Raw genomic sequence first — 15,375 nt, 5'->3', positions numbered from 1 at the left:
CAGAAATGAGATAGAGTGAAGGAAAGTCAGTATAAGAGAAAGGAGACTACGCCAACATCTTGTGTCACATATCGTGAGTGGTAAGGCAGGGGAAGAAATATATTTCAGAGAGTATCAAGGTGGAGGAACCAGATCATTTCCTTGTATGTTCAAAATTCAGTTTTCACAGTGTGGCACCATTTGTTGTTGTTCTGGCTCTTGTTTGTTTTGTCTCAGTTAATAGAATACCAAATTAATATTCAAATGTAACACATCCGAAGTCTAACATGAATTATTTTAGTACTATCTATTCTTTAGATCATTCACCCTTTGATGAATCCTATAAATGTGAAAAACAAATTCACTGTGTGGTACTGTAGCCATGAACAGGCAGATGCCCATTAAATCCATTAAATAATGCATCTGCGGAAACTGAGCCACAGAGAGATTAAGTAAGTTACTTGTTCAAGACCCAGAACTAGTGAGTGGCAGAGTGGAGATCTGAACCAAGTTTTCTGGCTTCAGTGCCTGTGCTTCTGAGGTCTACTAAATACTGTCTCTGAAGTACTGGGAACTTTTATGTACTTTAAAGTGTTTTGGAAACACCTGGGGAGTTTGTAAAAATGCAAATTTCTGGGTCCCCTTCCCATGGTTTCTGATTCAGTTGGCATGGGATAGGTATCAGGAAGCTATTTTTAGCAACAGTTCTAAATGATTCTGACGGGCATGGTCCATGGATCATTCTTTGAAAGCACTGGTTTATAGTAATGGGGAAAAGAATGGTAGAGCTGTTAAAGGCAAAGGCTCAGAAATTGAATAGTTTATTTGGGCTGGTGTCCTGACTCCTCTAGCTTTGGGCACACTGCTTAAACTCACCTTTCTAACTTCTGCAAGGGAGGGTGGGGATAATGGGTTTTTATGAAGATTTAGTCCCTTAATCCATTTAAAATGCTAAGTATAGTGCTAGCAAATAGTAAGCTCTCAATTTGTGTTTGCTTTTATTAGTGCAGCATGGGCAACGCGTAATTAATTCAAATGTGTATGTAGATACTACAAAAAATATAACAGAAATGTTTTCTTCCTTGATCCCAAAAGAAAAGAGGATGTCTGACTTTCATTTATTTCTAACATTCCTTTATTTTTTCTCCCTAACTTTAAAATCATTTCCCTCAAGTTTTCAACTTTAGCTTTTAGGTTCCTGACTTTCTCTCTCCATCTGAAAGAACACTAATCTGTTTTTCTGCCTTTTGTATCTCCTGCTGAGTTAACCTGATTGTGTAACATTAAATTGGGTCAGTTGGGGGGAAAAAGGTGGGGGTGAGAGAAGATAAAAGGCTTTTCCGGAAATCTGAGATTAAATTTTCACCAATTGGTGGAAGTGTCATCCAGGTCTTATTTCTCTGTGTCTTCTTTTGTGCTAGTGTGGTTACATGACATAAAGGTGAATTATTTAAGTAATGCTATTTTACTCCTCTTTGCATAATCACCATTCCTTCACTTCTTTCCAATGATGACAGAGAAGCCCCTCAGAGAATATTCAGAAGCCTTTGTAGTAGAAGGGAACTGAAAATGAAAAAATACCTCTTGATAAAAGAAGTACTGGCTGAACTGCATGGGGAGGACATGGATTTTATCTTTAAATATTCCAATATTATTCTAGTCATCAACTAGGAAAGCCAAAAACTATATCAGGTAGTTGGAAATTTAGTCTCCCCCATTAGGATGAAAGAATGAAGAAATTCAAAACAGAACATGGACAGGGAGCACTGCCGTGTGGCCCCATCACATAATCCTGATGGGTCCACTGAGTTCTTGACCATGTAAGTATGACCCCTTGAGTTGAGGAAGAGATATGTGAGGATGGATCAGGACATGAGAGGAAGGGAATATTGTCTTATTCGAGGTACTATCTGGAGCTGCTAAGAAGATATGTGAGTTCCCAACCTAGTTGTAGCAACCTCAGTTCAGATTGCAGGATCCCAAGATTACCTGGTTTCTATTTTGTCCTTTCAGCAACATTCTGGAGAGTCAAGCCTTTCTCACTCTTTTATGAGGTCAGATTGTTTCTCAAAGCCAGGTGAGTGATGTAGTAATGTTGCCTATCTTAAAATTCTTGTGAAGGAAGAAGAAAGTGTTGAAAACTTCCCTAACTATTCTCATTTCCTATTATGACCATGTCTAGATACTGTTACCTTTCAGTTTTTAAGGAAGCAAAAGAAATGCTGTGAATTGATTTGCCCTGTCTCAACAGTTTGACTTAATCCCTGTTACTATTCACAGTCATAGGTATATTAAGCAGTCCTGAAGTGAGCTGAACAAATATTTATCATATGCTATTTAAACATGAGAAATGTGACATATAAAAAACAGGAGCACAGAAGAATAGTCTAAGTCCTTTGTGCATTTTTTAATTGGATTTTTGGTTTTCCTTTTGTTGTTGAGTTGTAGCTGTTCTTTATGTATTCTAGATATTACCTCATTTTCAGATATATGGTTTGCAGATATTTTCTCCCATTCCATAGGTTGCCTTTCACTCTATTGACTGTTTCTTTTGCTGCACATAAGTTTTAAAGTTTTATATAGTCCAGTTTGTCAATTTTTGCTTTTGTTGCCTGTGCTTTTGGGGTCATATCCAAGAAAATATTGCCAAATCGTGTGTCGTGAAGCTATTCTCCTATGTGTTCTTCTAGGAGTTTTAAAATTTTAGGTCTTACGTTTATGTCTTTAATCTATTTGAGTTAATTTTTGCACATGGTGTGAGGTAAGGGTACAACGCCATACTGTTACATGTAGATATCCAGTTCTCCCAACATTTACTGAAGAACCTGTCCTTTCTCCATCATGTAGCCTTGGCATTCTTATGGAAGATCATTTGACCATATGCATGAAGGTTTATTTTTGGGTTCTCTGTTCTGTTCCATTGGTCTGTATGTCTAGCTTTATGCCACTACCATACTGTTTGGATTACCTTAGATGCTATGGACTAAATGTTTGTGTGTCCCCCACTCCCCCAAATTCATTTGTTGAAGCCTTAACCCCCAATGTGATTACGTTTGTATATAAGTCCTGTGAGGAAGTCATAAAGGTCTGTGAGGGGGTGATACAGATAAAAGTGGGGTCCTAATATGATAGAGCTGTTATTGGAGGAGGTCATTGAGAGGATGTGACCACTGATTGATCCGAGAATAGGACTCAGGCAATTGGAGGCTCCTCACCCCCTCCTGCATCCCTGGAATGTAACTTCTCCCCACAGTTCCCACAGTGGGAGCTGTTTTCAAGGACTCAGCCTTGAGAGAGTACTGTGTTGTTGAGACCATCTGGAATGAATATATGACTGAACCCCATTAAGGGCTCTATATAGACTTTTAAGATTCTGGTGGGTGGGTGTGGAGATTTAATAGTCTTACAGCTGCCCAAGAAAAGCCTAGTATGTAAGTTGTCTCATTTATTAAACTTGAAACCTGCCAATCTGGAGCAGTCTGCCTCTTTCTTCAGTCTCTTCTTGCCCTTCGTGTATGGGGGCCAGTTTTAGATTTCACCCTGGAAGCTCCGGGGGTTTTGAGCCAACAGCTGGTGCTCTTAGAAGAAGAATAAGCGACTCTAGAGCTTTTTCTCTCCACAAGTGCACAAAGAGGTCATGTGCGCATGCATGGAGATGGCTGCCGTACGCAAACCACGAAGATCTCTTACCAGGCATTGAAGAGGCTGGCACCGATGTCTCAACCTCCAGAACCATGAGATATACATTTCTTGTTTAAGTTACCCAGTCTGTGGTATTTTATTATAGCACCCGGAATAAACTAAGACAGTAACTTTGTAATATGTTTTGAAACAAGGAGGTGTGAGACCTCCAACTTTGTCTTTTTTCTTGAAACTGTTCAGGCTATTCAGGGTCCTTAGAGCTTCCAGATGAATTTGAATAGTTTTTTTTCTATTTCTGCAACAAATGCCTTTGCCATTTGATAGAGATTGCACGGATTGCACTGGTATGCTTTGGGTATTATGGACATTTTAATAATAGTAAGTTCTCCAATGCTTGAATAAGGATGTCTTTCCATTTATTTGTGTCTCCTTTAATTTCTTTCAGCAATGTTTTATGTTTTTCAGTGTATAAATCATCCAACTCTTTGATTAAGTTTATTTCTATGTATTTTATTCTTTTGATGCTATTATAAATGGGGTTGTTTTCTTAATTTTCTTGTTTGGGTTGTTGTTAGTGTATAGAATGCAACTGATTTTTGTGTGTTAATTTTGTATCCTGCAACTTTGCTGAATTGGTTTTTTAAATTCTTATGGGTATTTTGTGTATGTGTGTGTAATCTTTAGTGTTTTCTATATATATATGATACATATATATCATATACATAATATATATATACACATATATGTATATGATTATATATATATATATATATGATCATGTCCTCTGTGAACAGAGATCATTTGACTTCTTCATTTCCAACTTGGATGCCTTTTATTTATTTTTTTCTTGCCAAATGCCCTGGCTAGGACTTCCAGTCCTAAGTTAAATAGAAGTAGTGCAAGTAGGTATCCTTGTCTTGTTTCTGATCTTAGAGGAAAACCTTTCAGTTTTTCACCATTGAATACAATCTTTGCTGTGGGCTTTTTATTTATGGCCTTTATTACATAGGGACAATTTCCTTCTATTCCTAGTTTGTTGAATGTTTTTATCATGACAGGGTGCAGTATCACTGATTTTGAAGATGGAGGAAGGGGGCAGTGAGCCAAGGAATGTGAGGGGCCTCCAGAAGCTGAAAAAAAGGAAGGAAAGGGTTTTTCTATAGTGCCTTTAGAAAGGAATGCAGCCCTGGGCTAAAACATTTATTTCAGCCTAGTGAGACCCATGTCGAACTTCTGACCTACTGAACTGTTGATAATGAATTTGTGTTGTTTTAAGCCACGTATTTTGGGGTAGTTTGTTAACATCAGCAATAGAAGACTGATACATTATGCCTATCTCCATATTGGGAGTTTTTCTGCATATTGGAAGACTCATGTAAAGTTAGTGATCTCTATACATTGGGCTTTAGAGTTTGCAAAGCACCATATGTATCCATCCACCTATCATTTGTTCAGCCAGATGATGTTTAATCTTGCCTACTATGATCTTTTGTAGGCTTTAGGGAAATTAAGTGAATGAAATAGTAATTATTCCTGTTGGATACTTTGAGGTGGTTACTTTTACTCCCCTTTCTAAATAAAAAGTATTGAGATTCTGATAAATTGACTTGCCCAAGATAACACAAATAACCTTCTCACTACAAACTCAGGGCTATTTTCACTAGAAACTCTTAGAAAAATAGCAGATTACATTTAGTTGGATATCTATTCTGATATAACTTGAAATTCCATTGCCATTTCCTATCTATTATACAAACATAAGCAAGCCAGTTAGCCTTTGAGCATCTATGTTTTCTGTGAAATGAGAAGTTAATTTTTAAGCAAATAATCCAAGGATGAGTGAGATATGGGTAGAGCTCCTTGACATGTGTTGGAGGAAAATGTTTACAAATAAGTGCTAAGATTGTATCTATTATTTTAGACATCAGGACATTCTGGTTATATGTGTTTCACTTTTAAGGAGCATGGAATTTAGCAAATAATCATTAGTAGATTGTGGTATTGATGTATTAAATAGTGGCATGAAATAGTCATACTAGCAGACAGGCTATGGTCATAAAAAATACTGACCTTAAGTATCATCTGCTTATTATCTCATTTGCTGAAAAGTTATTTTGAATCATTACAATTCTACAGATGTCTTTAAGGATATATTTCTGCAGCTTGTTATTAAGCTAACTTCTGTGCACTATGGCAGATTTTCATAGCATATTAATGAGAACATTATGGAATTGTAAATAAATATGTTTGTAGCAATCGGGATGAAGAGGAGAACTGTAAAAATGGTTATTAAAGTCTAATTAACATTTTAACAGTAAAAAACTTGATGCCTTGATACCACAGGAGAATGGTCTCAGTCAGTAGATAAAATGAAGAATTCCCAAGTGGGCTTAGGAGTGGATGAAACACTGCTGTCAATATTTAATGGTATATGTCAGATTTTACCACCATTTGAAAGAATGCAAAGAGGGCTTACCATAGAAATCACCTTGACAAAAATCTGCACAAAATGCAACACAAACTATCCCTCAAGCAGCCTTGCAGGGGTTACTATGATGTCCATCTATAGTCTTTTCATGTAATCTCTTGATAGAGTGGAAAAATGACAGAGTGTGTGTGTGTGTGTGTGTGTGTGTGTGTGAATGTGCATTTATGCGCAATATAACTTGAAAATTGTAAGAACAGTATGGAAATTCTAGAGGCAGGTATATTCTTTTTCATTTTAAAAGGCATTTACTGTACATTAGGAAACAAACCACATAGTGGTTCAAAACACCACCAATTCTCAGTAGGTCAAATAGGTACTGATTGCAGATTTAAACTAGGTTCATCCTTCTGAGTTTTACATGTGGACGTTGGATTTGGAATGCAGGATGCAGGGTGTGTGTGTGTGTGTGCATGTGTACTTCATTTTTCTTTATATCATAATTACTCTTTGATAAAGCTATAAATGTCAAAATTATTTATAGCTTTAACAAAGCATCCATCATAGCCAGGCAACTACAGAGACAAGGCAACCCGGGAGATGCTCATACTATTTGAATTTAATATGCTATTTTACATTTTAGTGATAATCTTTTGTATCATGGCTCTGTGACAGTTAAGTATTACATTTTAGCAGCCTGGTCTTGCACCAGTTAGACCAGTTGCCTTTCCAAATGCAATCTTCCATTGTCATTGAAAAAAAAGTTTCTTTCTTAAATCTTTGAAAAAACTTAGCCGCACATGCTCCCCTTGAACTATTCTGCAATTACAACATAAGCTCAAAGCTCAAAAAAATCGTACTTATTTCACAGAATCTTTAGTAAAATAATATTGTAAATTCCCCTGCTCATTAAAAATGGGTGGAATAGAAATATGGGGTTGTAAAAGGAATGAAAAAAATTAGTTGCTGACCCAAAGTGGAGGGTGTGGAATTGTAGACATACAAATGTTAAAAAAAAGGTAATGATTATTTTAAAAGGTAAGGAGAAGAGTCTGACACTTTTTTCTAAACAATTTATTATGTTTAACTTGAATGAATACGATTTTTCGTAACATAAACATAGACATTATTCAATAAATAAAACAAATAAGAATCCTAGGTCACTTTATGACCTATTAAGGGAGAGAGAAAGAGGAAAAGAAAAATGGAAATATTGAAGGGAAAAGATAGAATAGGTAATAGAAAAAAAGAGAAGTTGGTCTGAAGGAGAGTAATAAATACAGGAAGCTTTGAACAGGAAGAGACAGAGCCAATGAGGGGAGGGAGGAAAGAAAACACAAATAAAGGGAGGCAAGATCCTCTCTCTCCAGCTTGCCCTGAAAATATTTTACAGATTTAAAAGAAGAGAATTCACATCCCTCAGAGGTATTTAAAAATTAGATAGCGGTAATTCAGAAAAAGAAATGGGTTCATTTCTTGTCAGACTTAATAGCACTTTGTTTCTTTCTCATGTGTCACTTGTGTTAGGCCTTGGGTTTTATTGTTATAAGTGTACCCATCAGTCTCTCCCACTGGTCTATAAACTCTTAATTCATTTTTTAATCTCTCCATTTCAAAGCTCCTAACCACAAAGGATTGAAAGACATAAAGAGAAACTGATAAACCTTCAAACACAGAGAGAGGTTTAATACACTTCTCCCTGAAACACAGAACAAACAGCCAGAAGAACTGAAGAGAGAAAGAATTGGAGATTTAAATAACCCATTGAAAGCTTGATTAAATAAAAACGTATAAAGGCTTGTACTTGGGCTTCCCTGGTGGCGCAGTGGTTGAGAGTCCACCTGCCGATGCAGGGGACACGGGTTCGTGCCCCGGTCCGGGAGGATCCCACATGCCGCGGAGCGGCTGGGCCCGTGAGCCATGGCCGCTGAGCCTGCGTGTCCGGAGCCTGTGCTCCGCAGCGGGAGAGGCCACAACAGTGAGAGGCCCGCGTACCGCAAAAAAAAAAAAAAAAAAGGCTTGTACTCAACTGAAAATAAACATATTTCAAAGTACACACAGATTATTTAAAAAATTTACTTGTGTAAAGGCTACAGTGGAAATCTCAACAAATTTCAAAAATGTCAACATCATACAGACAACATTCTCAACCACATGTAATATTTTAGAAATCAGAAAAATTTTTAAATTTTCTCCTCTTGCCTGTCCTGGATGATGATTTGGGGGGAGAGTATACTTAACAAATAATATGTGGGTTAAAGAAGAAATTAATTAGAAAATATTTAGAACTGAATAAATATTGAAGCACTATGTATCAAAACAGAAGATACAGTTAAAGTGGATCTTAGGGAGCAATTTGTATTCTAAATTTCTATATTGGGACAATATAAATATTTGAAAATGTAAAGTCATTGTCAAAATCAAGATAGAAGGAACAACAGAGAAAAACCAAATAATTTAGAAGAAAGGAAATTAAAGAGACGGAACCAAAAGTTAATGAAATGGAAAAAAGACCACCAGATAAAAGTCATTAACATAATTAAAGAGTTTCTTGAAAAGACTGATGAAATAAATAAACTTCTGTCAAATTTGATACAAAAGATAAACAGCACAGGCCAAAATGAAGAATATTATCTGTAGAAAAGGACATTTAAATCCAAATATAAGATGTAAGTAGAGATTCAATAATCACAAGAATGTCCATTAAGAAATCTTATGCCTATATATTTCAAAACTCAGAAGAAATGTAAAAATCTTTAGGACAAATATAAACAAACTAATAGTGGTTCAAGGAGAAACGGATAACCTGAATAATAAAAAAGTATTAAAGACTGTTGTTAAAAACTCCCACTGGCCTACCCAAAACACCAGGTTTAGATAGTGTTTGGGGAGCTAGCTGTTTGTTATTATTGCTATTATTATTTTTATTATACAAGTCTAAGATTATCTTATACATACTTCTCAGATTGTATTACAAGAGGAAAGCTACCATAATTCATTTTATGATGTTAGTTTTACCTTGGTACTGAAATTGAAAAAAGATTTTAAGAAAAGTAGATCTCACTTGTGAAATTGGATATAAACACTGAAAATCAAATATTAATAAGGAGAGATCAGTAATATACTAAAAATTATATGTTATGATCATATAGGCTTTATTCAGGAATGCAAGAATGGTTCAACATTTGAAAATCCATTAAAGACATTCATTTATAAATGGTGAACTGGATGCAAACATTTATTTCTGCTCCCTTCAAAAACATACACAAAAGTGCCACTAGAAGGAAAAAAAAAAGTGGGAACAGTTAATGAGAGAGCAGACAATACCAGGTAAGAGAGGTTAATGAAGTTTTGGAAGCACAAAAGCAAATGAATGAGTGGTTACTGACAACAGATTTGGAAAAGCAGAAATGTAAGCCTGCGAAGAGGAAATCCAAGAAGAAGCAAGGCAATTTGAGAAGACAAACCTTAAAAACTCCCATAAAGGACTTCCCTGGTGGTGCAGTGGTTAAGAACCCGCCTGCCAATGCAGGGGACACGGGCTTGAACCCTGGTCTCGGAAGATCCCACATGCTGTGGAGCAACTAAGCCCGTGTGCCACAACTACTGAGCCCACATGCCACAACTACTGAGCCCACGTGCCACAACTACTGAAGCCTGCGTGCCTAGAGTCCGTGCTCCGCAACAAGAGAAGCCACTGCAATGAGAAGCCTTCGCACGGCAACGAAGACCCAATGCAGCCCAAAAAAACAAAAACAAAAAAACTCCTATAAATTAGGAGGACCAGATACCTATGAAGTCAGGAATATTGGTTCAGAGTCGATTTAAGAAGCAAAACCACAGGTCACCTCCTCTGTGCCACTCAGCTACACCTATTCCTTCTCCACCATGGCAGAAGACCGGAGGTTTGCTTGTGGAGTGACTGGGCCAGAGGTGTTCTTCACTCATGGGCACAAGGCCTGGCTGAGAGACTGGGGACAGTTATGCAAACAGGGGATTAAGTGTGAGAATCTTGGTCCCTCTTTCCCCTTTTTGCTCAGAGAATGCAGTCAGCTGGCTTCTATCCCTCAAAGTGGAAGATTGATTGGGAGACTGATCATTTTGTGTGTGTGTGTGTATGTGCATATGTACCTGTGTGTGCATGTGTATTATGCACTTACTCTATGTCATACACTAAATATTACCTAACTTAATTTTTATCTAAGAACAGACTAAGATGGAAAAGGATGAAGCAAGGAGCCTGCAAGTTAGATATTCTTGTTTATGACAAAGTATGAGGTAATTAAAATGATTCTAAATGTGTGGCCATTTATTCGTTTATTCTTTCAACAGACAAATATTGAGAAATACTACATTCGAGGTCTTTAAAAATATGTCTGGCATTGATTTTAGAGGACAGGAAAAGTCAAGTAGACGTTGATCTTATTACCTTTATAGGAATTGGTTAAAAACCGATTGTCATCTATTTCAAGAAACTCAGTGTTACCCATGACCCAATATTAGTTGCTTCTATTAAAATAAAAGTGTAAAGAGAAAAAGTATGAACTTTCATGTGGTTATGTGGTTTTTAACAAATGAATTAGAAATGGTGTAATTTATTCCTATATAAGCTACCTTTTTTGAATCCGAAGAATTGTGATGGTGAATTAATACCTTTTATTTATGGTAAAATAACAGTGCTTAGAATTCAAAATGAGTCACAAATATAATATCATTGGCTTCTCACAACAAGCCTTTGAGGTAGTTGAGGCAAATGGCATCCTTTTTTATTCACAGGTATTCTAACAGTGAAAATGGAATTGTTAAGCATTGGACTTGAAACTGAGCGCTTCAGGTTGGGGACGGGGGTCTTGACTCTGTTACAATAAGCACTGTGAACTTGGGTGAGCACTGTCTATCAAATAAAAGGGTTAAAATTGTGTTTTTCATAGCAGTCTTATGTCTATAATCTGAGAAAGAAAACTTCACCAATGAGAAATTGTGCCAGTTGGTCCCAAAACTGTCACTTAAAAATGTTTTTAAAAATTTTAAAATTCTATAGTTATTTTAGATATTTCCTCTCCTTCTTTCCCTGTCTCCTCCTCTGCCTTCCTCTTTCCCTCCTCTCTTCCTTCTTTCCCTTCTAAGAATTAGACGTAATAAATCATAGGAAAAAAAGTCCCAAGAGACAGCAGCTTCTGGGTTGGTTGATTCAGCCACGCAATAATGACATTATCTAAAACTTGAATTCTTGTCAAAGTTTTACTCTCCATTCCTCAGCATATTGACTTGTTTTTGGCTAATGCCCCTTCTGTTTGCAAGATAACTGTGACAGTTCCATGGAAATGTGAAAACATGACAATGTCCAGAAGAAGACATACTGAAGACATACTGCTTTTTCAGTGTGTCTCTTTGTATATGGAAGAAATACCACTTCCTCCTCCAGACTTTCTATGTGTCATTGGCCATAGAATTGCTTCACATATTTATGCCTAATTCATTGGTGGCAAGGAAAATGGAATCATCACAAATGGATTGGACCAGTCAGAAAACACACCTCCCCTCTGGAGCTGGGGCCAGAGCCTCCTTTCTTGCTACATGTATCTTGAGAAAAATGGTATCTTTGCACATGGGATTTGCTTCCTGTCTTACTCTACTGTGTCTGTACTTGCTGATCTTTTGCCTGGAAATTCCATTCTCAGTTATCTGCCAGGAAAATCTTCATTCTTCTTTCAAAACACATGTTGGATGTTGCTTTTGTAGGAATCATAATGATGAGGAATAAAACCACATAAGTTTGTACATTCAAGTATAAATGGTATTTTAGGAATAGTCTTTAATATCTGAATAAAAAAACATGCTTACAATAAAAACAAATTTGAGAGTATGGGAGCAATGGAAAAACAAGTCATTGAACATCAAATAGTGTCAATAAGATACAATGGGAAGCAAATATTCTGGTTCCTTGGAGAATCTAGGTCACCAAAACATAATATTTGCACTTCTTGCAGGGAAGCAAATAACATCAAGGTTTTTGGACAAAGGAATTCACAGACTCAGAATGAGGTAGCACGGACACCAAAACACTCCTCACACTGTAATGTTGTGGCAGTCCACAAAGGGGGATGTACCAGCCCACTCTGAATACAGCAGGCAGCAATCTTAGTGGAAACCCAAGTAGAGTTGAAGAAAGAAAATGGTATGTATGTATATATGTATTTATGTATGTATTTATTCATACTTACTTACCTACCTACCTAAACAGGATCTAGCACATCTGGGAAATGACAGACCTCTTATTTCTCCCTCTCTCTGACTGACAGTGTAAATGAAGAGACATTTGCAGATTTATGTTGCTTCACTTCCTTTTATCTTAGGATGTGGGAAAGAGAGTAATTCACTCAGCGATCTTTGTTGGTTGAACTGGGATCATAGCCGCTCTGACAGGTCACTACCGTGACCAAACCATCCTCTCAGCTACTTATGAGACCTGAGAAGTTGTGAGTCACCTGGCGCATGAGTCAGAGACGGAGGTTATTAGCAGCCTCCTCCAGGCAGTCCTCTTTGATCCTGCCCAGCCATGAATGCAGTTACCTTCTCCGTCTGTATATTCTCTGACTTGTTATTATTCTATATTTTGTACTGACTTTTTAGCTTATGTATTTTCTCCTCAATTTCCAAAAGATTGTGAATGTCATGAAGCTCTAATCACTTTTTATCCCTAGTCCCAAGTCTTTAATACAGTAGGTGCTCAACACTTGGGCTAATCTCACCACACTCTGTGGCTGCATTCAAGTGGCTGAATGGAGCTGGAGAAAAACACACAACCATAAAGACTGGCTCCACTTCATGACCACAGACCACAGGAGAACTGTCAGTACTGCTCGAGAATCCTACTATGACCTTGCTTCTTATTCCCCTGAGCAAATAGAAGTTGTAAAAGACAACTTCCACATGTGCCCTTGAAGAATACTCCAAATTACCTGCATCCATGTACTGTGCATTCCCTTCTTTCACAATCAATGGACTATCTGAGGCTGCATCCTATCTTGGGCACTGGATCTCACCCTCTCCTGTCAGAGGTTTTGGTCCAAAAGTGATTTATTTCTCTGTATCATCAATATTCCTCTCTGCACTGAACCTTTATCAATAGCATACAAATATAGTATCTTCCATGAAGAAAAACCTTGTTCTCTACATTCTTCTCAAGCCACTGCATCACTTCTGTTCCTATTGATAGCAAAACCCTTACTCGTAGAAAGTATTGTGTCTTCTCACTGCCTCCATTTTATTTCTCTCACATTTAGATCAACTTTCTGTCGATACCACACCACTGAGAGAGCTCTTGCGAAGGTGACTCCTAACTGCTAAGTAGCATCCTCACTATATGTGATCTACCAGTTACACTTTCCATAATTGATCATCCTCTTTTTCTTAGAACATTCTCAGCACCAGGTTTCTGGGTTTCAGCTCTTTCTCATTCTCCTTTGCCCTGACTGGCTTCTCCTACTCAGTCTCCTGTGCGGGTCATCCTCTCCCCAGCCATAATTGGTGAGAGCACTTCAGGCTGTGTCTTTGGACCTCTTGTCTTTTCTAGAAATACTCATCCCCTAAATGCCTTATTCAGATTCATGGCTCCTGTCTTCGTCTGCTTGGGCTGCTATAACAAAATACCATAGAATGGGTGACTTAAACAATACACATTTATGTCTCACAGTTCTGGAGGTTGGGAAGTCCAAGATCAAGGTGCCAGCAGATTTGGTTTCTAATGAGAGCCCTCTTCCTGGCTCATAGATGACTGCCTTCTTGCTGTGTCCTCAAATGGATGAGAGAGAGTTCTGGTTTCTTTTCTTCCTTTTGTAAGGACACTAATATCATCCTGGTGACCCCACCCTTATGACCTCATCTAAACTTAATTACCTCCCAAAGTCCCTGTCTCCTAATACCTTCACACTGAGGGTTTGGGCTTTAATATATGAATTTTGGGGATACACAAACATTCAATCCATAACATATATATATATTCTTAGTCCATAATCATATATTTAACTGCCTATTTGACATCTCTGAGTGTGTTCCTGGCCTCCTATTACTTATCCAACCTCTCTAAGCTCCTGTGTTCTTCACCTGCCCAAGCCACATCAGATCTCTTGTGACTCTTTGAGGAGACCAAGCATGCCTCAGCAGCAGGGACTTTCTTTTCTCTGCCTAGAACTGTCTTCTCCCACAAAAGCATGGCTTACTTTTTCCTTTACTTCAGATCTTTGTTCAAATATGCTATTATCAGAAAGTTCTTCCTGCCAACTCTCTATAAAATCTGGTCCCTTTTACTTTCCAAACTTTATTTTTCTTCAAAACACCTTTCCTCACCTGCATATATTATTTTTCTTTATTATCTCTCCTCCCCACTAGTTCATGAGAGCAAGAACTTTGGCTGTTTTGTTTATTGCTTTGTCCTGTGTACTTTAAAGAATGCCAGGCACATGACAGGTCCTCAATAAATATTTCTTATAAAGAGGGAATGAATGAAGAAAGCATTGAATGATTTTACAGTTGATGGGACAAGGGATTGAGCATTAAGGAGAAAGCATAGCATAGCATAGTAGGATCACCGATTTTTGCAGTTGAAAGGGAACTTAGATGGTTGAATTTCCTTACTTTGAATATTGAGAACCTAAAACTCAGGAAGTTTAGGAAACTAGCTCTCTATTAAAGAGTTAGAGGCAGAGATAGTTCTAATTTGTAGGTGCCTGAGACCCTCATTCTAGTGTTCTTTTTGTAGATCATGCTGAACTTTGGCTGCTGGTAGTGTAATTTTATTGAGGTCTCTATAATTCAGTTAAAACCCATTAATATAAATTTTCATTGAGCTGACAAGAATGTAATATACAATAAATATGATATTTAGATTGTCTCAGATTTTGTCTTGCTGACACTACCCATCATATTTTCTTCTACTTTTGTCTGATTTACTCTATCTTAATGTCCCTAGCCCTTTCCCCTTCTCATTCTATGTGCTACTATATCTATTACCATAATTTATTCTACCATTTTTATTGTGACAACTTCTGAATCTGTATCTTAAATCCACATTTTCCTCTTGAGCTCTAGACTTGCCTTTCAGGAATTTGTGTTCATATGTTCAATACAAGTTGCAGGTATTCCAAACTGAGCCTTATCATCTCCTGCCCTTCCTAACCAGGATCTCCACCCCCACCATCCCTCCAACAATCCCATTCTTCCTCCTGGGTCTTGTGGCCCATGGATGATGCCATGATTAGCAAAGCACTGATTAAGTTAGTAAAGCAGCTTTGTGGGAATCACCCTTGACTCTTTTCTTTGCGTCTCTC

Source organism: Globicephala melas, chromosome 14 (genome assembly GCF_963455315.2).
Source record: "Globicephala melas chromosome 14, mGloMel1.2, whole genome shotgun sequence".
Classification (NCBI taxonomy): domain Eukaryota; kingdom Metazoa; phylum Chordata; class Mammalia; order Artiodactyla; family Delphinidae; genus Globicephala; species Globicephala melas.
This window is presented reverse-complemented; position numbering follows the sequence as displayed.